Source organism: Ambystoma mexicanum, chromosome 8, assembly GCF_040938575.1.
Source record: "Ambystoma mexicanum isolate Mex_15411 chromosome 8, UKY_AmexF1_1, whole genome shotgun sequence".
NCBI lineage: Eukaryota > Metazoa > Chordata > Amphibia > Caudata > Ambystomatidae > Ambystoma > Ambystoma mexicanum.
This window is the reverse complement of record NC_090929.1, coordinates 84,428,384-84,452,038: the sequence shown is the minus strand read 5'-3', so window position 1 is coordinate 84,452,038 and position 23,655 is coordinate 84,428,384. Positions and strand designations below refer to the sequence as shown.

At 44.6% G+C, this 23,655-nt stretch overlaps 1 protein-coding gene across 1 annotated transcript in view; it reads right to left on the bottom strand.

Moving 5' to 3' along the window:
* Positions 1-23,655, bottom strand: part of CACFD1 (calcium channel flower domain containing 1) — a 107,543-nt gene that overhangs the window by 78,533 nt on the left and 5,355 nt on the right. The gene's annotated exons all lie outside the window — the stretch shown is intronic.

The following is a 23,655-nucleotide window of genomic DNA, read 5'->3' as shown; positions in this document are numbered from 1 at the left end:
AAGATAATATATCTATAGGTACCTTGGCTATTCTCATTTTTCATTTATGCAAGAGAGTGCGTCAAGTTAATTTTCAGTAATTAAAATATTTGCACAGTTGGAGTCTTTGAAAGTAAATACGTAAAAGACCAACAGCATTTGAGAGTGCAGTGTATGAGTCTAGACAGCCGAAACATATGTCGACAAATTCAAAGGAAATATTGACTACACTTTTCCTTTTTTCTCCACCTATATCTATACCCAGGGAGGTTCTTTATGAATTATAATATTGAACTACACCCTATAATCAAACGTAGTAATATAGAGAGGCTGTATAGAACAAACACAGGAAGAAACAGTCCTCTCTGTAGTTAACAGATGTATTAATCTACGAGGGATTTTTTTGATAGATACAATTTGTTGATCTATTGATCTTGTTTCCCAGACTTTGAGAAAGTAGTTGCCCCAAGATGATTTGCTTTATTTTATTCTTTTTTTTAAATGTGTTCAAATGTGTCTGTCTCGCTGATTTGTTAAGCTGGATGTAATACACTTGAATGAATGCAATATATGTTTTTTTTAGAATTGTACATTGTTTATGTAAGATCTGGCTTTAGACCTTTTTTTTAGAAATACATTAAATGAAATAAAAATGTAGTGTTTTGATATATCAGAGCTTTTTCTTAGACAGTCTACTATGTGAAGAGATAGCCATTTTTGACTGATTTGCAAACACTCAAGGATACAAAGGAAGGGGTAGTCGACCTGTTGCTTTTTTTGCTCTGAAGCCAGACTGATGGGTCATGGAGAGAACCAACAGACTCAGTATGAAGATTAAGCTGGGATGCGAGAATGTGGCTAAATGCTGCCACAGGAAGATAGCAAGGAGAGCAATAGATCCCCTCTACTCTTTCAAATGCTTATTGTGAAATCACCACATTTGAAGAAAGGTTCCTGACCGTTTGATATTCGTTTACTAGCTTCAGGTTGGCGGTTTTAAATGTGGCACTTGCAAGAAGAAAAAAGAAAAACCCATAATAAATAAATGCTAGAAAAAGAAAGTAATGGCAAGGCCAATAGTATGCCTCTAACAGGTCTATATGCCCAGCTCAGTTATCTTAAGGCGCAGCTCCAAATCTTCGTGAAGTGGGAGGATGTCATGACAGGAACATGACTGGGTGGGAGTCGGGGTCCGGGGGGGGTTGGGGGTGGAAATCAGCTATCTGGTTTTGCCCCTATATAAAGCTTTCTTCCCCTTGTGCTGCCTATGCCACCTCCATACGTTTAAGCGTTTATTATTTTACTTTAAATCCTAGTCAACTGTTGAGTGTTTGCTCTGTGTCGAATGGTGGAAGGCAATGCTTGTAGGTAATATGAAGGACTTGGCATGCGTGCCCTAGGAATGGTGAGCTTAGGACTTCGGTGTGGTGAGGTAACCAAGCCATGGCCATTGGCCCACCATTAGCAGAGGCTTTACCGGTTCTGGCCGGCTTAGGCATGAGCCCCTCCCAGGGGGCAGATATATGTCAGGAAGTGGACGACCTACACCCCTTGCCTAAAGGAGAGGTAACCAGCATATTTCGTGATGTTAACCCAGAAGGTGACTACCATGCAATACCCGGAACCACAGGAATGGAAGGCGGACTCTCGCGATAATACACTCCTTTGTTATACAGGAGGTGGGAATAATGTGAACCGCTGATATGTTAGTGCGCGGTACAAGTAACCTTTAACATTATCACCACCGGAGTGGTCCCCTGGTGCTCTGGCGGATCTTAAAAAGGGCAGTGCAAAACAGGGAGGCTGTGGCAGTGGTTAGTAGGATGCAGTGGGAATAGGAACGTGAACTATGATGTTCTGTTGGCAGCTTCAGTTCGGTTTGCACCATTCAATGAGCTTAGGTGCGATTTGCGAGTCTGAGGGATTCCATGTGCTGTTGTGCATGGCTATGTGTTTTTATGTTGTTGCAGTGTGGTGAAGTATGTGCGGTTTGCTGTGCAGAGATGTGGTAGTCTGAGTTTCTGTAGGGGAAGAGTTTGTTGAAAAATGAGGTTTTAGTATTGGGTTAGCAGGGGTAAGGGGGTTCTTACCGCTTTGCTTTGGTTTCTGTGGTCGGCATCTAGGACCATCCTGTGTGCTTTGATATGGTTTGGCACGTTGCAGAGTGGTAATTATGTTCTGTAGAAGTCTAGCGGTATTGGACATGGGTCGTGGAGGTGTGTCCCCCCCCCACCCTAGGGTTAGAGATGGTTAGGTAAGGAAGGTTATGGGTCGCTCCCTTGACTTCTAGTGGGGAGTTCCCTACCTACTGTGGAATTCCTCTGTAAACTTGGCGGTGTGTGTGCATGAATTGTCAAAAATGTCCTCCCTACGCCCAACAGTTAGGGATGGTTAGGCAATGGATCGTATATACCTTCCTGGGCTTCCCGTTTCTGCCAGAATGTACGATTCCTACTCGTTCCCTTCCAATTCTGGAGTGAAGAGCCAGGTTTTTCTGAATTCCAGATGAACCCTTGTATTGTGTATGTTTTTTGGTAGGGAATTCCATGTTTTAGGAGCCAGGTGTGAGAAAGATGCTCCTCCGAATTTCGGTTTTGGTTCTCGTAGCTTGATCCGAGTTGTCATGCTGGATAGTAGATGGTTATATTCTTCTTTAGGTACTCTGCTCCTTGGCAGCTCTGTGCATTATGCACATTGTTTTGATCATTATGCGCCGTTTTATCGGTAGCCAGTGTAGTATTATCAGTGCTGGGCTAACGTGTGCTCTTTATGGTAGTTTGAACAGGAGTCTGGCCGCTGCATTTTGGATACGCTGAATTTTCTTTAGTAGGCATTCTGGCATTCCTGGCTGCTGACAAAGTCTACTCTGGACATGAGGAGCGCGATGATGGCGAGTGTTTTGTGGGTGAAGGAAAAAAAAGGTAGGATCCTTTTTACTGTGTGCAGGAGGAAGAAGCATTTCTTGATTATAGCATTTACTTGCGGCTCAAGTGTTTGTTCATTGTCTATCAGGACTCTGAGGTTCTTTACTGTTGTTGATGGTGTCGGTCCCGTTCTTAGTTCTGTTGGCCATGGGATGTAGTGGCTGTTTTTGAATATAGCCATTATTTCTGTTTTGCCAGGGTGGAGTTTGAGGTGGTTTGTTTTCATCCAGCTGTAGAGTTCTTGTAGGCATTCTTGCAGGTTTGTGTTTTCTTTCCGTGGGTTTTGTACTTTGTAGATGATCTGTGTGTCACCGCCGTTGTTGTAGCATATGAGGCCATGTCTTTTAACGAGTTTGATTAGTGGAACCAGGTATATGGTGACGAGCAGCAGAGATAGGGAGGATCCTTGTGGTAAAACAAAGGTGGATTCCCTTGGGGTGAATTTGAAGGGTTTGATCCAGACGGTTTCTGTTCTATCTGTTACAAAAGATTTAATCCAGCATAAGGCTAGGTCGGTGATTCCTATTTCTTCCAATCCCCTGATGAGGATGTCATGGTTGACTGTGTCAAATGCTGCTCAGAGATCCAGAAGTATTAGAGCTGCGCTTGTCAGAGTCTGCATTAGCCTTCAGGTCGTCCCAGAGATCAGTGCTCTTTCTGGTCCTCTCATCAGTCTGAAGCCTACTTGTGCCTGGTCCAGCAGAAGGTGTTCTTCCATTTAATCTTGTATTGTCCTATATATGTAGGGTTCGAGCAGTTTCGCTGGATAGGGGATGTTTGAGATGGGTCTGTAGTTGTGGAGGTCTTCATCGCTGCCTGCTGTGTCTTTGAGGAGCAGCTTGATGTATGCAGATTTGAATGATCGCTGTACTTCCTGTTAACAGTGATTGTTTGAAAAGGTTTCTGTAGTGTTCCATGGGTGCTCCTTGTGTGAGGATTGATTTGTGCATATCTGGACGGCAGTGATCTATAGGGGAGCCGGATTTGTTGCAAATTCTTACCAGTTTGACGAATGTCTCCCCTGATATTTGGGGAACGTTTTGTAGTTTGTTCTGACGATCCTCGGCTGGCAAGATTGTTTGCATGTTGATTGGTCCGCTTTGTAGAATTTGATGGATGGTGTTGATTTTGTTCTTGAAGTGATCTGCGAGGTCATTGCATAGTTTCAGTGACAGCAAGGGTGTGTTGCTGCAGCCAGATGGGTTTCTCATTTCGTTTATTATGTTAGAAACAGTTCTTTAGGAGTGTTGGCAGCTTCGGAGATGGTTGTCGTAGAATTTCTTTTTGGCCTTGTGGATTTCCTTTTTGTAGAAGTGGATTTTGTTGTTGGAATTGTAATTGGCCTGGTCATATTTTTTTCCTCCACTCTAGTTCAAGCGTCTTGTTTGGTCGTTTCATGAAGCCGAGAAACTACTTAAACCATTTTGCTGTTGCTCTTTGAGTGATGGGGTGAAAGGTTTTTCCTTGGAGATGTCGTCAAAACATTAATTCTGTTTTTTGTCAAGGTCAGCTTCGTCCAGGGCCCTTGTCGGTGGTTTGTTGATTTGCAGTTGTTCTATTAGGTTGCTAGCTTTGATGGTCCTCCAATTTCTTTTCATGATGGTGGTCAGTTTGTCCGGTTGTTTTGGCTGTAGGGTGATTACGAAAGGGATAATGAGGCAGTCACTCCAGAGGATCTGTATTGGTGAGGCCATGGTGATGAGGTTTTTGTTGGCGAAGATTGCATCTAGTGTATGACCGCCGTGTGAGTTGCTCCTTTTGACAAGCTGATGTAGCATCACTGTGTTCAATTGTTTGGCTAGTGCTATTTGAGAGTTCACGGTTTCTTCTTCAAACCAGATGTTGAAGTCTCCCAGGATTATCAGGTGTTCCTGCTCAATGGCTAGGTTGGTAATGGCTTCTGTGAAGGCGTCCACGAAAGTCCCATCATATGTCGGTAGTCTGTAAACTAGAACAAATTTGAGGTTTGTTTTGGGGTTTGCTATTAGGTGAGCGATTAGGGATTCACAGTTTGATGCTTAGTGGTTAATCAGTTTTAAATTTTCAGGTGTTCCTTGTAAGCTACTGCCAGACCTCCTCCTCTTTTGTTTTTTCTGCCTGTGAGCACTTGAATTTGTCAAGGGGGCAGTTGTGGAGTGTGATTTTGTAGTTTTTGTCTGTCGCAGAGGAGGTAAAAAAAAAACAGTGTGGTATATTTGGACGGTGATCTTGCATTAAGTTACAAAGGACCTTTTCGACGGAGTTATGTTTATTTTTATTTTGTGTCTGATTGGTCTTGCAGTAGTTCTGTTGGGTTGCTTCCGTTTTGCTTACACAACTTGATTGGAGATCCGCGGGCTCTGCTTCGTCCTTGAATCGTTCTGTTAGATTGATAGTTGTGTTTGAGAAATCTTCTACTTCTTCATCTTCTATGTTTTGATGTAGTCGTTGACGCTGCCCTTCTATTTTTGGGATATAGGGAGTGAGGGCGTTTATTTTGTTCTTTTCTCAGATCTTCTTTTCCTGCGAGTTCCAATAGGTTTTCTGTCTGCATAGAACTGCTGGTGGCATTGGGGGTGTTGCAGTGTGGCGACAGTTGCAAGGTACGGTGTTAGATATAGGGGCTTATCTCTTCTCATGACTTTTGTGCTGTTCGTGGTGGTGTTTGCTACTTTTGTACAAAGTTATAATCCTGGGGTAGCTGTGATATAGTGGGCTACTGTTGTAGATTGGCTGGGGTGTCTGCGTACGGGTTATATCGAGATATTTGGGGGATTCTGGGCTTGGGTTGTTCTAGGGTGCAGGTAGTTTGCTGGGGGTTTCCCGGGTGGCTGCCTAAATAGTGGATTTGGGTCTCGTATCTCTCTTTCCTGTAGGTGGAGGGTCTAGGTGCAGTGGTGCTGGGATATTAAGCGCTGGAGAGACGGTAGGCAGTTGGGTTATCAGTCGGTTGTGGGAGGTGAACGACCCGGCATTGGTTTTTAGTTGGATAATGATCATGCTTTGGTTAGTTGCTTTCAGCAGGTAGCTGTAAATTCCTTGATAGTTGGTGAAGTCCTGGGTTTCACAAAATGGCAGATATAAACACACCCAAGTTTGAGATTCCTGGAATGTGGGAGAAGGGCCGAAGCTTCAGAGTAGTAGATATAAGCACACCTAAATTTGAGACTCCTCGACAGTGGGAGAAAGGCCTGGGTTTCACCAAAAGGCAGATCTAAACACAGCTAAGTTTCAGTATCTTAGACAATGGGAGAAAGGCCTAGTTTTCACAGAGTGGCAGATATGAAAAGTTTGAGATTCCTAGATAGGGCATTTAAGTGCGCTTGGATTCCCAATAGTTTTCCTAGAAGATGTCACGGGCGTGTGTGATTGGTGCAATTATTGCACGTTTTTGGCTGATTCGGATATGCTTAGGTTGTGTAGGTAATAAGACATGCAGGGCTTTTTGGAATACAGTGATTGATGTACTCCCCACCCAAACCACACTTATCTTGTCAGTTGCTGCTGGCTACTGGGTTCCCAGGCGAACACAGGCAAACACGGTCTGGAGCTGCTTCTTTGGTAGCTGCCCTTAGTGAAAGGGGCTGCCCTAGGGAGTGCGGTTAAGAGCCTGTCTCCTGGAGGGAAACAGCCAATCACGGACAAGGGGTGGGGAGGTCACACAGATGCAGCAGAGAAATGGAAAAAAGTCCACAAGGTAAGTGGAAATGGCTGCCAGCAGCAATGCAGAGACACACCTGACTATTCTAACCAATTGCAAGTGGGGAGTGCAGCGACTGGGAGAAAGTCAGCGACAAAGGACTACATATAAAGGTGCAGCCTCCTATGTTCAAGTGCGGACATCATAACTGCAGCCTTACTTGCAGGTGCAGAGTGCCAGGCATTGCAATCATGAACCCAGGTGCTGCTTATGTGTCATTGGTGTATTAGGTATATTCTCACATGGCCATGGTTTGCCTTGAAATCGGTAGGTTCCGAAACCGCATGCCGCAATGCTTGCATCACCCAGTAAAGAGGCACGACAGGACTAAATTTTCCAGAATGTACCCCAGCTCATTCAGTATACATGCTCGGATGGAAATACATATCGGAGTGCACAGTACATCAATCAGTACCGATGCTGGGGGAGAACTATGTCCCAAAGTGCATAATTCTCCCCTCATCAATGGGGCAGAAGGCAATCACCCTGCCTCACTCCGTAGAGGTTGCCCCAGACCTGGAAACAAACACTGCATAGATGTTAGATATCCCAGCATCTACCCCCCTTGGGGAGAAGTACGCATACCTAATCCAACTGGGCTACTAACTACATTGGATCATGAAGCACATCTCAAGTACAGCTTTGGCGTCCTGAAGTATGTTCATTGCCACCCTAATGTCGAGGGCAACAAGCTCTCTTACAGCCATAGGTAGATTAGTGGCATCTCAACCTTTTACTGCAGACTGCCTGCCCACCCTTTTGCTCGAACTAGAGAAGTCAAGACCAAATAGACCTTATCTTAAACACGGTCCCACCACACCTCACTGACTTTCCTTACCTACCTTCTAGGAGGGATTTTCTGCTCCCACTTTCACCGAACTCCTCTCAGCCCACCTCCTTATCTTCCCCACCAAAGAACCAGGTTGGTTAACACAGGTTTGGTGGGCACAATATCCACAAGTCTCAGTGCCGGGAGACACTACAGTGGTTGCCGGTGCAGTATAAATGCCAGTTACAGATATAGTGTCCTCTGCCGCTTGCTTTATCTGCCAACATAGTGAGCTGTATGTCCAAGAATGCCAGTCCTAAAAGAACTATGGTTGTCGTATAGTGCAGATAAACACATAGGAATACAAGTCCGAGAATACACAGAGGCGCATTTAATAATATATATTTTTTGAAAGCCCAACAAAACTGTGTCCCACAAACAAGCATCCTCGCTAGATCCAGATTTCTCAATAGAGATTTGTGTCATAGGATACACTCTGTAGTCCCGTGTGTAGGTTGTGGGACAGGCAACCTCAATAGAGTAAATCAGAGAAATCCCATTGCCCCACTCCCCCGCCCCAATATAGAAGCCACCAAAGGACCATGTCTCAGAGTGCCCTCTGCCTCACACAGTACAAAAGCCTGCATAGAACTCAACTGCACCAGAGGGCATATTGGATCACTATATACAAGTACCCTATAAAAAGGTAAATGCCCAAAGTTACACATTGACGGTCTCCGACTGGTACCCTCCCCAAAAGGGCTACATGTTGCTGTACATAGTTTACTAATGGACCCTCGCTCAGGACAGACACCCCAAGAGTCTGCGTATCACCAAATACCTACTAAGTCTGTATGGGGTTTATCTATGAAGGATTACAAGCCAACAAGTAGATTTTCCAGGATGATTATAATTAAAAAGGATGTAGCCACATTCCCAGATACTCTTATACGGAAAAAGACGATGGATAGACACAGTTGGATCCAAAATGGCTGAAGACACACTCGCAGACAAGGGCATACAGACACTCTCAAGTGCCATTTGGCAATTTTCTCAAGAACATCCTAAATGGAATTCACACATGTAACCTTCAGGTCATAAACACACCTCCCCAGCAGGCACATCACTGGTCTGTCTACTCTCTACTTTAATGGTGATCATTCCCAGATCAACAATCGTTCAGGTAGGCACCAAATATAGCCGTGATGAAAAACGATAGCCCATTCTATTCTATAATCTGCTAGGATCATAGCTTCATAAAAGTTCATTGGCACACTTGGCCTCATTGACAATGTGGCCTCATTAAGAGTCCAACTAATCAGAAAAAGAAAGGAAATCTAGCGGTCCCTGTTCCCACCTCCAGTCTTCCTAGGGGCCGGTGGTGCGTTGCATGTCTATGAATGGACAGAACGAGACACGCAGTATCTCAATCTATCGATGTGGAGGGCATCTTTACGACAATCTAATACACAAACAACCAACATCACTCAGCCTTATTTAAAAGGTCTCTTCTCGGGTATTGTCAAATGTATTCATCCTGGAGCACTCGGCACTCCATTTAAAAAGTGCTGCAAATCCAACTTTAAAGCATCACCATTCACTACAAATATGTTGTATGATCTCAAAGAAAAGCGATCTCGGACCCAACTTTATTCAGCAGTAGTCCGTATACCCATCGCAAGTTGTCGGTGGACTGGGCGTTCTGAGAATGCAGGTGATGCACGCTAGATGGAATAAGCAGATTCACTGCCATCAGACAGGGTTACGTGGTGACAGAGCCCACACTGCAGGCGACGCACACAGTCCAGTACATATAAAGAGTACAATGGCATACAAGTACTGTATCTTTTACTAATTACTGATGGGGATACAGACTACTGCTAAATAAAATTGGCTTACTACAAGAGAAGTGTGATATAAGAATTGGGTACTTCCCTGTCTCTTTTTTTTCAGCGGACCAGATCAATGATGGTTAGGTCTTGAAAACGTATACAATAAAATAGTGAACTGGTCACCCCTCTCTTAAATCTGCGCTATTATAATGCCCCAACAGTTACCTACGATGTATGGTTTTTATTTTCCACAATATGCTTTACCCAAGCAACATCTTGTTTATCAAAATATGTTTTATTCCAAGTCTAACAGTATTAAAAAATAACTCATGGGAGACCACCAGGGGGGGGCTAGACGTTATGGCTGCCTGAGCCGTCATCTCCCTCTCCAGGCACAGGGAAACGGCGTGACATCCCGAATATGCTGGTCTTTTTAGCATTCCAAAAGGCATATCTTGATTGCAACCATATACAAGGCGCATGCTGCCTGAGCACTGCATAAACCTCTGAAGTGAGATCCCTCACGTCGGCAGCAAGCGTTTTAAAGAGGAAGGGAGAATCCCTACCCCGCCCGTGGGAAAACACACCCGGCTCAAGGAGCGATCTCTGCAAGAGGAGCCAGGAGGGACGCGCAGAGCGTTCAACAGAACCAGTGAGAGAGACACCCTTCTAATTGAGCATGGCTCTCATAACAGAGAAAAGAGCGCGAGGAGCAGCAGGAAGGCCAATCCAGTCTGTGAATGTCCCAACGAGTACCTAATCGCGGGAGGTCTGCACGAGAAAGCAGGCTAGGGAGTCGTATCTCCAAGGAGCCGGAGAGAAGGATCAAAGGGAGCTGCGGGTGGTCCCTTTCCTTGTGGCCAGAGACTGGTTGTTATCCTGGTTGGGAGCACCAGTCCAGGGCTGTCCAAGGGGAAGGTGGAAAGCCTCGCCTTCAGCAAAGTACAAGAATGCCAGGAGCTCAGACGCTACCACCAGGGAGTTTCAAAGTATGAAGGAAAACCAACACGCATCTAATCTGTAATGATACAGAGTAGCCCAGTGATCGAATACAGCATACTTAAAGACATAGAAGTACAGGAGTCAATGAAACGCATAATCAGTAATTGACAAACAAGTGAAACATAGTAGCAGAGTAATCGTGTACAACCGGCAAGCTAAACGAAAGCTCCCGATTTGGACGAACAAATGTACCTAGAGGAAAAGCATTGTGATAACAAATGCATTGTATTCACATTGAGTCTACTGAGATCGCTTCTTGAAAAGCGAACAGAGCTGCTGAAGGAAGCTAGCGAAGCGAGAGCAAAATACCGAAAGTGGTGGAAAAGACTTAATTAAAGCAAGGGGAAGGCAAGGAATGAATACTTCTGAAGAGAATCCCTTCTAACAGTATGAATTGTAGTGAAAGTGAATAAAAGAAATAACAAGAGGGGCAGAGAGAAAGAAATTGCCCAAGGACATTAAAAGTTGGTTGACAATTGCCAAGTGAGTTAAGATGATTCAAAGCTGGGTGGGGGTAACTAGTTGCGTGACCTGTAAGAGGTGGGCCGTGCGGGCTGCAAACTGCAGCACGACCAGGGGGCTCCAACAAAGGAGTAACAGAGTAAAGGACTCTTGTGAACTATGAAAATCTTACTGAGAAACGTATATTGAGCTTGGGCAAAGGCAACCCTGAGCATTTCAAAGTGGAAGCTTGTGAACCGGTACCTGAAGCTTGCAGAACGGAATCCTGAGCTTCTTGTGAACAATTAGTTTTCAAAGCCCTTGCTGGGAGAAGTAGATTGAGCATTTCAAGACTGATGTGTTTGAACTGGTACAACACTTGCTTTTGAAGTGGTGCTTGAAGTTTAGGGAAGGGAACTTATTGTGAACTGTTGGATCCTGGAATCCTTGTCTACTGAAGTTGGAAAGGTTTTGTGAATTGAACAAACAAGAAGAGGGTCCAAGTCCTCCAGAAAACTACTTTGGAGAACTGTATCTTGAACTTGGGGAAGGGAGCACGAAGATTGTACCAGACTTTATGTTAATCACTTTTTTTTTTAGTTGACTCATCCCTTCACTATAGTTTTAGTCTTTGTTGTGAGGGCAAGCATAGGATTGGAAACAAACATTTTTGGTTTGGACATACGGACGTTGACATTCCTTAGTTTATTTAGGCAGGGAAATCCCGCCGTAGCGATAGGGCTGTTAGGCATTTCTCCCATCCTGACAAATTCAATAAAGGTTTTCGAACTGTAACATCTGTGTCTCTATTGATACCATGACTGTCTCACAACAGCGTACGCTGGTTCTGCTTTTCTGGAACTTGCTTGGGATGTGCCAGATCCTACTTTCTCCTAAACGGATGTTGAAAGGGTTACCAATTCTCAAACAGTTTCAGGGCTCGCTGGAATGTCCCAGAGCTTTCAGCATCAGCCTCATCCAAGGGCTGCGGGCACTCCCTAGAATGAAGACTGACAAATTGATTTGGGCTGTCTGGAGGTGCTGGTGTGTAGAAATTGATCTCCACCCTGAACGTTTTGGTGTGTCTAGTGAACACAGCCTCCAAGCCTTTCTGGACCATCTGAGCATACAGGTCTGAGCAGGACTATGTGGATGGAGAGCCAACTAGCCAGCATTCTCTGGTGTGTAGTCGCAAGGAAATGATATCCAAGACATCCTGTGAATCAGGATGTCTCGGATGCAAATTGGAATTAGTGCGATAGGTAACGTAGACCTTAGTCTTAACAGATTTAAGTGGCCAGGACATGTTATTTATTTAGGTTGCTTGGTCTACATTTCCTGAAAAAGGGTTTCAGACGAGAGCTCTGGACTTTAAAGCAGGGTCTGGTACAGCAGGGTCTGGTACTCCCCCAATTGGATGGGTTTCTCTACATCCCACAGCACAAGACCACTAAATTAAACCTCCGTTTCCTGGTCAGTTACAGGTAGAACTTGGGTTTAGCTTTATCAGAGTCAGGAACATGATGCCACTGAACAACTGATTCACCATTTCCACCGTGGGGTCAGCTGCTTCTGAGTTCACTTGGATTTGGATCAGAATTTGGTATGTGAGAGTAAGTCACTTCAGGTTAGGTAGGACTTCTTCTCGTAGACATTTAGAACAGTTGCGTCTTCTGTGAGGGATCAGAGATACAAGGCGGACAACTTGGTAAAGGTTTTTAACAAGAAGCCATTTTATTAAATAAAAAAAAGGTGTGATAAACAATTTGCTTTCCCAAACCTAACGTGGGTTATCCTGCCTACGAAACTGAAGCTAAAAGGAAAACACTCCAACATACAAAGATATCTGTCCATCACACTTACAACAAAAGTAATTCAGGTATTCTAATGGCTGTTCAAGTTCAACAAAACAATATTCTTGTTTCCAGGGTCAGGTCCCCGTTTCATTTGGAAATTCTGACTTAATCCTGGGAAAGTTCCAGTGAATAAAGCTCATTCCAACAGTCAGTTTCTACTTCAAAGGGTAATACACACAAAAGGTCTCTCCCAATAGCCAAGGTCTGTTTCCAACACAAAAGTTCCCTCACTCTTGGATAGTTTCAGTTGGCATTGCGATTGTCTTAGAAGCACATAAAGTTCATCATACATCCACTGAATAGTCTACACACTTCTTTGTTACCTACAACAATGTTTTTAACAGGATGCTTTTTTTATTCCAGTTCATCAAACACATGGGTGGTGTTGCCACATTCTTTCGGCCACAACTACATCACAGTAGTTCATGGTATTTTCCTGGTTCACTAACAGGTCCAGGAATAACACTAACAAACCATCTCCTGTCATACTCTCTTGCCAGAATGAATCTTCTACTACTACAAGTACTCTGTAATATAGATAACTCAACATCAGTAAAGTCTTTAACAATAATAACATTCACAACTTCTTTCACAAGGATGCAACACCCATTGGTGCAGTTTGTTCCAGCTGCTTGGCCACATGCAATGCAGGTTATGTTCCTCTTCCCCTCGACATTCTCCCCAAGGAGGGCAACCTTCCTGCACAATCTGGGTTTCTACTATCACATCTGGTAAATGGTGATTCAAGTGTCTCTCTCTCTCCCAGAACGCCGTTTCCCCTTTTCCTTTGGCTTGGGCAATGCTGGTTGTTAAATGGTTTAATGATTGCCCCTACCCCTTTGCTTTCACAATACTGGTTGCTATAGGGTTTAGTTATTGCCTACTCTTTGCTTCAGCAATAGTGGTCACTCTGCAGGTTTACAACTTCCCCCTCCTTCCTCGGGCAATGATACTCAACTTCTTCCCCCAACTCCGATTTTTCAAAGCTTCACAGCTCGCATCACAGTAATCAACAGAGGAGACCTAGTGCAATCCATCAAATAGGTAGGTTAAAGACAAAATCTAACTCTGCAGCCACCCTAATCACTGTCATAAGAGCATGGATCCAGATTTCCACTTGTTAAGGTATCAGGATTCGGCAGAAGTGTAGGCATCGGATCGCCGTAGAGAAGCCCACTCATTCAGAGACGTCAGGAGATGGTGGTCAACCACTGGAGAGGGAGAATATTTAGCTTGTATTGAATTAGTCTCTCTGAAAGGCCAATGAAAGTCGATGCACCTGCTGCTACCGTCATGCAACTGTTTCGACATGCCAGAGCTTTTTCTAATGGCCTTTTTTCCCCCCTCCCACACCCCATACAAATAGTTCTCACTTTCAAGTGAGATGTAGTTAAGGAGTTAACCCAATTTAAACTATCAGAAAAAGGGTCTAAAAGCCACCAATCAAGTGATTTTGCAATCAGTCACCCTAAAGGGGAGGTAGTTCCATAACCTTTCAGCAAGATGGCACCTTCCTGCTTGCATAGCCAACAAACTGATATATTGCTTTCCTTTCCAAGACTTCATCTCGAGGCACAGCACGCAATTTTACTCCAACTTATAACTGGAAACTGAATAAATGTGCACAAATAATTTGAGATTTCATAAATCAACCCAGTTTGTTTCTTGAGAAACCATTTCTAATGCAGGCCAGTTCTTTAGGATCAGCTGGTCAGGGTCTTCTTACAACAGTGCCAGGAGTCAGACCCCACACCCATCCCCCATTGTCTCACAAGCCGAAGGGGAAAATACAAATAAAAGGTTTTTAAAAAACTTTGGAGTTGGGGGTGGGGGGGAGAGATGCTTCAGCAGCTCACTTAGTAAAACAGCTTGCATTCTGGGTGAAAGGTTCTGGTTTTCTATTGCTTGCAACAGGAAAGAAAGGTTGCCTCTACACCGACTAATATCGTCAGTGTGAATGTCCCGTGCCCCGCTCTGGAACCAGCCTTAGCACTGGCACGCAAGGAGCAGAGTGCGTGCAGTCGCCAAACCCAGTTTTGGTAGTTTAGGCTGTCTTAGAACCAAGACGTAGATGAAGAGCTCACATAGACTGTCTGAAAACTTGACCACTTCCAAGACTTAGCAGATCACTCTTTTGGGAAAGCCGGGAGTGGCCGACAAGACAGGAAAGTGGGTAGTGTTCATTCAATCTTTGGGGAATCATCTGGATTGAAAAGCAAAATGTAACTTCACATGTTCTTCAATTTACTATTTGCTGTTGACCATATCCACTGACATGTCGTATGCTATGGCTGCATAGTATACAGGTCACCTCCCTTTATTTTTGAAGGAAACATCCATAAATTACCTTTTTCTTCTGTCCCCACCCACAGCGCAAGTCAAAACAAGCAGGCAGGAGCTGTTCTCAAAGACAGGAGGCTTTATCCAGCACCTTGATGGTTGTAGCCTTGGCACTATATCTTTGTATAAGGCAGGCGGATAGCCTCCATGGCCCGATGCAACTTGTATATGGTTGCAAATTTTAACAGCCACTGACCGTTCAAGGATTTTGTCTAGATAGGTAAGTTGGGTTAATAGTCTAAATATGTTACTACAGCTAATTCATTTGGAATTCCTCTCCATATCCGATCTCCGGTTCCCATCACCCAACTACCCCCCCCTTGCGCAGTGCAAGGATGCGCTGTAAGAGCTGGTTAATAGTCAACAAAACATTTATTTAATATAGTGATCCAAGTGCCGCTCACGGAAGACTTTTTTTTTTTTTTTTTAATAAGGACACTCGACTATTGAAAGCACATATGGTAAATTAACATGACACAGAAGTTGGGCTTGTGAATATGAAAGTATGTAGCCGGCGTCTTCATTGGTTGCATTTTATAGTCGCTGCGCTGCTCCTGAATTATGCACAGAGATCCATGTATCCAATTCACCTCCTCTTCTCACCTGACAGGGAATGGAGGGAAACAAAGACCGAGCGCAGGCCAGCCTAGAGATCTGCTCCAGCCGAGTTACTTCAAGGACCACTGTAACGTTTTCCACCGTAAGCAACTATGACAAACAAAGAGATCCGAGAAACAAATGCAACAGCCAGAGGCCAGGCCCAGCCTTCAGATAATCACAAAGTATATAAGAGCCTACACAAAGCAGCCTCAGTTGCTCGTTTTGCCATTTTCACATCGGATTCAATTTTAGTTTAATCCAACCTCCAGAAAATGTGTTTTTACACAGCCTGTTTTTGTACTTGTTAGTCCAACTCCATGGTACGTCATTTGGTTTTAAAATGGGATTGTTTTTTAACGAATTAACTTGTTCTGTAAAAGCACCGAAGTCTTTCATAAATATATGGTTGTGTGCAAACCAATGTCATTATCAAAAAGCTGCAAAACTGACCAGATCACGATAGCATTCGTTGTGGATTCAAGTGGCCAGATTCCCAACATCATAAATGACAAATTCAGAGAGGAAAACATGTAATGTCGGCACAGTGAACAAGGGGCCCCGTTCTTGGGAGGGAATGGAGGGGGGCAAGTCTGTGTGCCTGGGCAGGTTATTCATACCTTGAAAGACTAAACTGCTCTTGTGTTTTTCAGCCCAAAGTCAGAGGAACATGGTTCTGCTCAGTTCCTGGTGTAGCGCTGAAGGAAGAAGATTACCAACCTATAGCTAAGCACGCCCGTGAACAGAGAACAGTTTGGGATCTTAAGAACAGCAGGTGGAGACAGTGTTTAATTCCATGGCACGGAAGTATCTCATGTATATTTGTGCCAAAATGCTCGCTTGCGGGTCACAGACGCCACACAAGCATGAAACACATCCATTGCCCCTTGAAGATGGGGGGTATTTCCACTGTAACAACATAATGGACAGAAAGGATTTCCACGAGGTTCAAGCACACCCCAGATTGTTTGGCCGATTTTAGAATATTAATTGGGACCACTTGTACGGCTCACTACACAATTATTCCTAGGTGGTTAGAAACAAGAGTGTCTCAATGCAGATGGTACTTTTTTGTGGACTTTCAATGGTCCCATTGCTGTCTGCTCCGCTCCCAAGCTGTGACAACCGCGTTTTCATATTTCCAACTTAATGCTATTAGTTGCTATGATAGAAAAAAAAATAAAACACACAACTCGCCACACGTGCCCTTCGATATACAGTTCCATACCACAAGTCGAAGCTGCAACACCAGATATTTACCCCACACATAATTCTGCTCATGTTGCCTCTGTTAACTTAAATTCAAAGGTCAAAGCTCTGGGACCGCACACAAACGGCAGGAAGAGCTCAGGTTCTTTGAAACCCAGAAGTTCTATGATAACCTACACTGGATTAGGAAGGAGGACCATTGCAACATCGGCCTACAAGAGATGTGCAAATGATAAGGACAAGAGCCATGGGATTGCCAATTCTGTCTTCCGTCAGTGTCAGCAATAATGACCATCCAGCAGTTGTAGCTATACTGATGAACAGGGGGCATTTTGATTTAAATTATCAATTGGCAGAGGGTTAGGAATAGTGAAAACAGGCAGGGAAACAAGCAATATTTACTTTATCTGGTGTTACAATTGAAGACTATCGGACAGCCTTAGGCATAATTAGCAATATTTGCACACCAGACAGAGTGAACAATATATTGTTCACCTTTTCAAACAGCCCCACCAACTCACCCTCCACATTTTTAGTGCCGCCCTTATCTGAGATTGTATGGCCATTCTCTGAACAGTTCAAATCTCTATACTCCACCCACCCATGGAGACATTCTCACAATCAAACTCACCGTCAACTAGAGATTGCCCACATTCGCCAACCTCTCCACCTACACACATGCATCTGCCATCCACCCCTTGCAAGCACATCACCACCATCCACTCCACCCTAAATATGCAGACACCACTGGTCATCCATCCCCCCCCCCGCCCCCACCTCCCACAGACACGTCTACCCCTGGCCCCCTTAATGGAGGGGAGAAAAGGGGTTGGAAGGGGAGGGCCAGTGCATATTTGTTAGCATTGGAACATTCTGGGATCGAATACCAGCTTTGCAACTTGAGCAAATCATGCTACCCGCCTGTGCTTTGTGGTCTTAGCTACCAAACTAGGGAGTGTTAACAAATAAATTGAACGTTAGTAGAAAATGCTTAAATAAACCAAAAAGTAGATTTAAGGATGGGATGTGGTCTAGTGAATCAGCTGCAAACGTTTGATCCAGAAAACATGCATTTTAATTCCAGCTGCCTAAATGGACCATCATTGTATGATCTTGGCCTCATAACTTTAGCTTCCTCGGCAGCCAAACTTGACAGTACTTCGAAAGGAAAACTGAAGACACTTCTAAAGATAAACTGTAAAGGAGGCACAAGTAGTCCTACAGTTAAGTTATATACTTGGGAACCAAACGATCAAGCTTTACATCCCTGGTTCCCCGTTTGACCAAAACAGTTTGATCTTGGACAAAATCACTAACTCGAAGCTCCTCCCTTACAGGACAAATTTGGGAGCATTAAGAAAATGTGAACACTAGGCGAGAGAAGAAAAATTGGAAGGTGGACACCACCTGGTATTCAAAGAATATATAACTTGGCCTGAATGTTTAATAGGAGCAGTATAGATCAGCCCAAGGCACCCTGGGCCACGTTAAACTGAGAAAGACTGAGCAACCTTTCATAGAGCTGCGCGCTCACATATATGGCAAAATAATTGCTTAATAAAGGTCGATATTTTATAACATAGCATTAATCATCAGAATATTAATGTGATGGAAAAGAAAATCTTTAATGTTGTTTCCAATCAGAGAAAGCAGACACACACGCGCCTTGTGTTGCCAATTCATTCCGGTCGGACGTCTGTCATCTGGGCAAATCAAGGCTATAGAACCATACATATCCAACCAAACAGACCCATCATTGAATACCCAATATGTACATGTCACACACAAACACATTGCTTTGATTTTTGAAAATAAAAACCAACAGAGAAAAAAAAAAGAACAAAAGAGTTCAAAGGTGGTGCTGCCTTCCAAATTATTATCAAGCATAACGTGGGTCAATATTGACCTGTGTCCAAGCTGAAGGATACATCTGCAACTACAACACAGATTAAAACATAACCATATACGTGGAACCCATAGCCAAGCGTATATGATAATCTGCTCTAAATGAATGTTGGTAGTTCACCTGGACCCCGGTATGCCACTTCACATGTAGCCAAGGGCTCAGTTCTCACCAGTATGTAACAAGGGAGATCACATCCCAAGGAATTCATGGCTGAAATCGCAAAACCAATACATCTCCCCACTGGATAATCGTTAAGAGAGACAGTACCTGCTTCAACTAAATCATACGATGCACGACCAGAGGAGGACCCCAAAAGAGTACGTGACCTGGACGCAGGGGAGGGCACATGCAGACAAAGCCCAGTCATTAAATTGATGCTACCGTGGCTGGCCACCTATCATTTTGTTTGATTAAAGTCATCATCGTTTTCCTCATTCCAGGCATGTGCTCATTGAAACAGAGTCATCCGAGTTAATATGCACGGAATCTTTTTGTGAAATTTTGCGCCAACCAGGTTTCCTAGTTGGGGCACATTCTGAGCACGTTCTTCCACTCTCTGTGAGACTACCATGGGTAGACTGCCTTATATTCCAGCGAGGTCTAAAGGCCCACCCTTTCTGCGCCACGTTTCATGGCAACAACCTCCAAATTCCCGAGGCAACCTGCAGCCATAGTCATTCTGACTCCTCCCACTTTGTTCTTCATCGTTACTTCTAGCTGGTCAACACCCCTGGCTCCGCCAACATCACACTTCCATGCAAGATTCCTTCCCGGGCCCTTTTCAGCCCAAAGCCCAAGGCTTCTGAATTGCCTGCAACACAGTGGCGGCCAGTCCTTGTCATAGTCTCCCATGCCCCTCCTATGCCTGGAATAACAGGTGTCTCACATCCCTCCTGCCACAGACGCCCCTTTGCCTTGAAGGAGCTACCAAGTGCATTCTCACCCAAACTGTTCCGATGACGCCATCTACAGTTAACTAAAACCACTGCCCGCACAAGCAATCTTTAAAAACACACAGGAACAATGGTTAAACGAATACAAATTCAAAGTGTAATGAGCAAATGCAAAGTGTAATGAGCTCAAAGAGCAAAAAAGGAGTGAAGACAACTTTAGGCTGCAGGCAGTTTCATGGTTTGTGACATCAATCTAAAGGCCTGCGAGTTGCTCAAGATAGTAATTTTGGAGTCCCGTGGTTATAAGTTTTGGTTACGATAGCTACCTTCAGAGAAGGCCGGTTTGGATGCTCTTGACGCTTCTCGCGCCATGCTTCTGCTTCTTCTCAGAGTCTTGCTTGCACTCTGGCTTCCAATGAACCTTTGTATTTTTCTTTCACATCACTGGCGATGAGAGGATGGACTGGATAGAGCGCTTTGCCCAGTTCGTGGCAAGCTCAGAAAAAAAGATTACCTGCATCTGGAATGGTCGCATATTTTTCAAATCTTCACCAGTAGGCATATGTATGGATGCAACAGGGGAAACATGGAAAGTGACTTCATGTTTTTTCACTTTCCTCAAGCTAAAAATAACGAAGAGCACTTTCAAAAAGAAAGACAAAAATCCAGCTCCAAAATAAATGTTAACGTTCTTCCTGAGATGCGAGGTTGGGCGCTCAGGGCAGCCAAGACCAGATCTGATCAGATGTGGTGTCTGGCATTCACTGCAGAATACACATGCTTAGTGTTTGCCCAGGAAGATGCCTGTAAAGGTATAAAGTGGGAACCACTCCGGATTGAGTGGTTGCAAAATTAATTTTTGAACACTGCAGCGAGCCTGATTAGAGCCTAGATGTGTGTCCAGCCCATACCATTCCTTTGTCAAATGATGGAACTACTCCGAAAGCAGGATTGTGCCTTGGACCCAGATTCTCCTGCAGGAGACGGCAGTAGGTAGTGTCCAGAACCTATGACTGGCTAAAAATGATCTTACAGTGTTGGAAATTGAAAAAATGTACTGGGGGACCCCACCGCGGGTGGTTTGGGGTCAGAGCCAAGTTTCAAATGATGTGGTTGCCCTGCTTTGCATAAAATCAAAGTGCATTTTGGGAACATAAGAATGGCCACCAATATATTAAACATGGCTGTGCTAGTAATTCAAACATTCATCTCTTCTGAGCATGCAATGGACACTTGGTATGGTGCTCATTTCCTCTGTCAGAATAGTTGCGCTGACAGTAAAATGTGTGCAAAGCATAAGACTTATATAAAGCTTTGGACGGTTTCATTGCTTGGGTTGTTGAGCAAAGGACTTTTAGATGCAGTCTGTGGTGCTCTGGCAAGGCAATTTTTGCTGGAGCGCAGTTCCGTCTGGTTTCAGCCCAATTCCTCCCCGCATTTTACACGTTTCTGCACCTCAGGTCAGTACTGCACCACATTCTCCAACAAGGAGGACATCTTGGCTACTGAGTAGATGCACTGGTTTGGAGCATAAAGTGGTTCTTTATTCGGTTCAGAAAGGTTACACAGGGTCCTTGGGTCATGTTCCTTGCAACCCCTGCACCTTCACGCTGGGCCATGACTAACAGCTCATTTTCCCACTGACAGAACAATATCGTACCCTTAAGAAACCACTGGGAGAAAAAAAAAACTTTGCATAACAAAGTGGACGGATTTTGCCTGAACTTTGACAGCTCATTTTCACAATAACCGCAAGTTTCCTTTTGAGAGCCTGTGCCCTCAAACACAGCCCTGGATCAAGACAGAGATTTGCCACTTTAATACAAATATGCGTCAAGGACTACCTTTGGTCGCCCACTACAAGAGGGTGGGAGCCGTCGGGAGCGGTGCTCCCATTTTATTTTTAAGTTTCACAGTTCCTATACTTTTATTTTAAAAAGAAACCGTTCTGGAATGGTTTCGTTTTAAAATAAAAGTGTAGGAAGAAGTTGAAGCTTGCACTTCAGTGCACTGCTCTGTACATTCCCATAAATAGCAGGTGTATTTGTTTGGGTGTTTGGATTGTCTGTGGGAGGGGTCGCAGGGATGGGTTTGTGGGGAACGGGGCAGACCAGCAGGGAACATAGTTCCACTAATTCTTTTAGTACACTTCGACCACTGCTCTCTACGGCTCATGACGTTGTTATGGCCAGCTACTTCACTAACCACATTTCTTCAACTCTTCCTCTGTAGGCAACACTATCCGCCAAGCACCCCTCAACCCCAGATCTATCACTTGCTACCTTTCTGGTAATCAATTTTCCCTCTACTTCCCATATAAGGTTTTCTTAAAATTCCTGCAACCCACGCTGGCTCTCACCCTCCTTCTCTTTGCCCTTACACTATCCTGCCTTTGCTCCTTCTACTCTACATAACCTCAAAAAGCTCTCTGCTGACCCAAACTGCATGCCTCTTCTCCCACAATGCTCTAAATTCCTGGCCCTGCGGTATCCAAAAGAATCATCAGTTACTTGGAAACAAACCTTGTGACTCCCTTCAATCTGTGATCCATTGCTGGAATCCCTAGAAACGGCCCTGAACTGTCATCCCAATGTTCTCATTACGGACCATCTCCTTGACCACTGCAACCTTTTGACAGTGTGGATGACCCCTCTCCTAACCCTCTTTAGCTTCAGTATCCAGGACATTTCACTTGTTCAGTTGCTTTTTATGATCAAACCTTCTGCATTCTCATTTATGTACGATTTGTAAGTCAGCCATGGCACTCATGTAATTTGAATACCACTCCTACTTGGTGTGCCCACCCACCCCATGCCAGTGCCCATGCCCCACTATTATGATCCTCTACACTTCATCCCTTCTCCCCCCCCCTCCCATCATCACCTCTGCCAATAACAGACGGTTTCCTTTCCCAAAGATCTCGGTTTCTTGGCTATCCACAAGTGGATGGCACTTTGCATCTCAGACTGAACTGTGCGAAGGGATCCATCTCCCTGCCCACAACACTGAACACCTACCCAATCATCTTTCACTGGAATCTCTTCACACCTTCCCTTGTGTCCTCCTCCTGACAAATCAGAAGCGAAAAATAAGAAGCTCCAACAGTTGACCATCTGAAACACTACAGCAGCTACAACTAATTTGCTGACGATCAGGAACATCAGCCCTTTTCACACATGGCGCTGTGGTGCTGTTAAGCGCCCAAAAGCAAAGGGCGGCTCCAACAGAGGCGGCTCCAGAAAGTGTCAGCAGGTGTCCGCAGGGGAAGCTAGTAGCCAACCGTCAACCAGCAGCAACGAACAAGGTAGGAGAGGCCAGGGTGGAGAGTATAGCAATCACTCTACTCCAGAAGCCCTGCCACGCAACAATTCTATATACTTTGAAACAGTAATGCGATTAATAGATTGCGCCTCCAAGTTAGTACTGTACTTAATATACTACGCCACACACCAGCAAGCGCTTAGGCTTGTAGCCAAATTGCACTGTTAGGCTCCAACCGGGTCTAGGCTGGTACTCAAATTGCATGGTTAGGTGTAGGCCTCTCTCCCACTATACGGGACTCTCAAATCTAGCTGCGTTTAGACTTCTGCTCAAATTACATGGTTAGGTGCAGGTTTTTCTCCCACTACACATGATTCTCAAATCTAGCTATGTTTTGTCTTGCACTAAAAATCTAGCTGCGTTTAGTGGTTAGCCTGTACCCTAACCTAGCTGTGTTTAGTCTTGCACTCAAATCTAGCTGTGTTTAGTCTTGTACTCATCTCACACTGTTAGGGGTAGACCCTCCTCCCCCTCCCACTATACAGGATTCTCGACCATAGCTGTACTTAGTCCTGAACTCAAACTCTGTTCAGACTAACCTGACACACATCTAGAGGGGACCAGACCATGATAGTATGGTATCAACCCTCCACCAATACCTCAGAGATCTACATAGACAGCTACCAAACTAAGTCCTACACCTCCCGACAAGCGTACACCCAGCACCCCCCCACCCCACCGGACATCACTCCTAGGATACATACCAAACCCACCTGAAGAACAGACAGCACCAAAAGCACCCAAGCTTACTAACACAAGAGGAAACACCAGTGCTGCCCTAGCACAAGACACTAGTCGACCACTCATCCCAGTATTTCTGCACCAAGCACCAAAATGCCCCGGAACAGGAAGGGGTGCCTAGAAAGGGCACAAGATCATGCCACATTGGACAGACACACGAATCCAA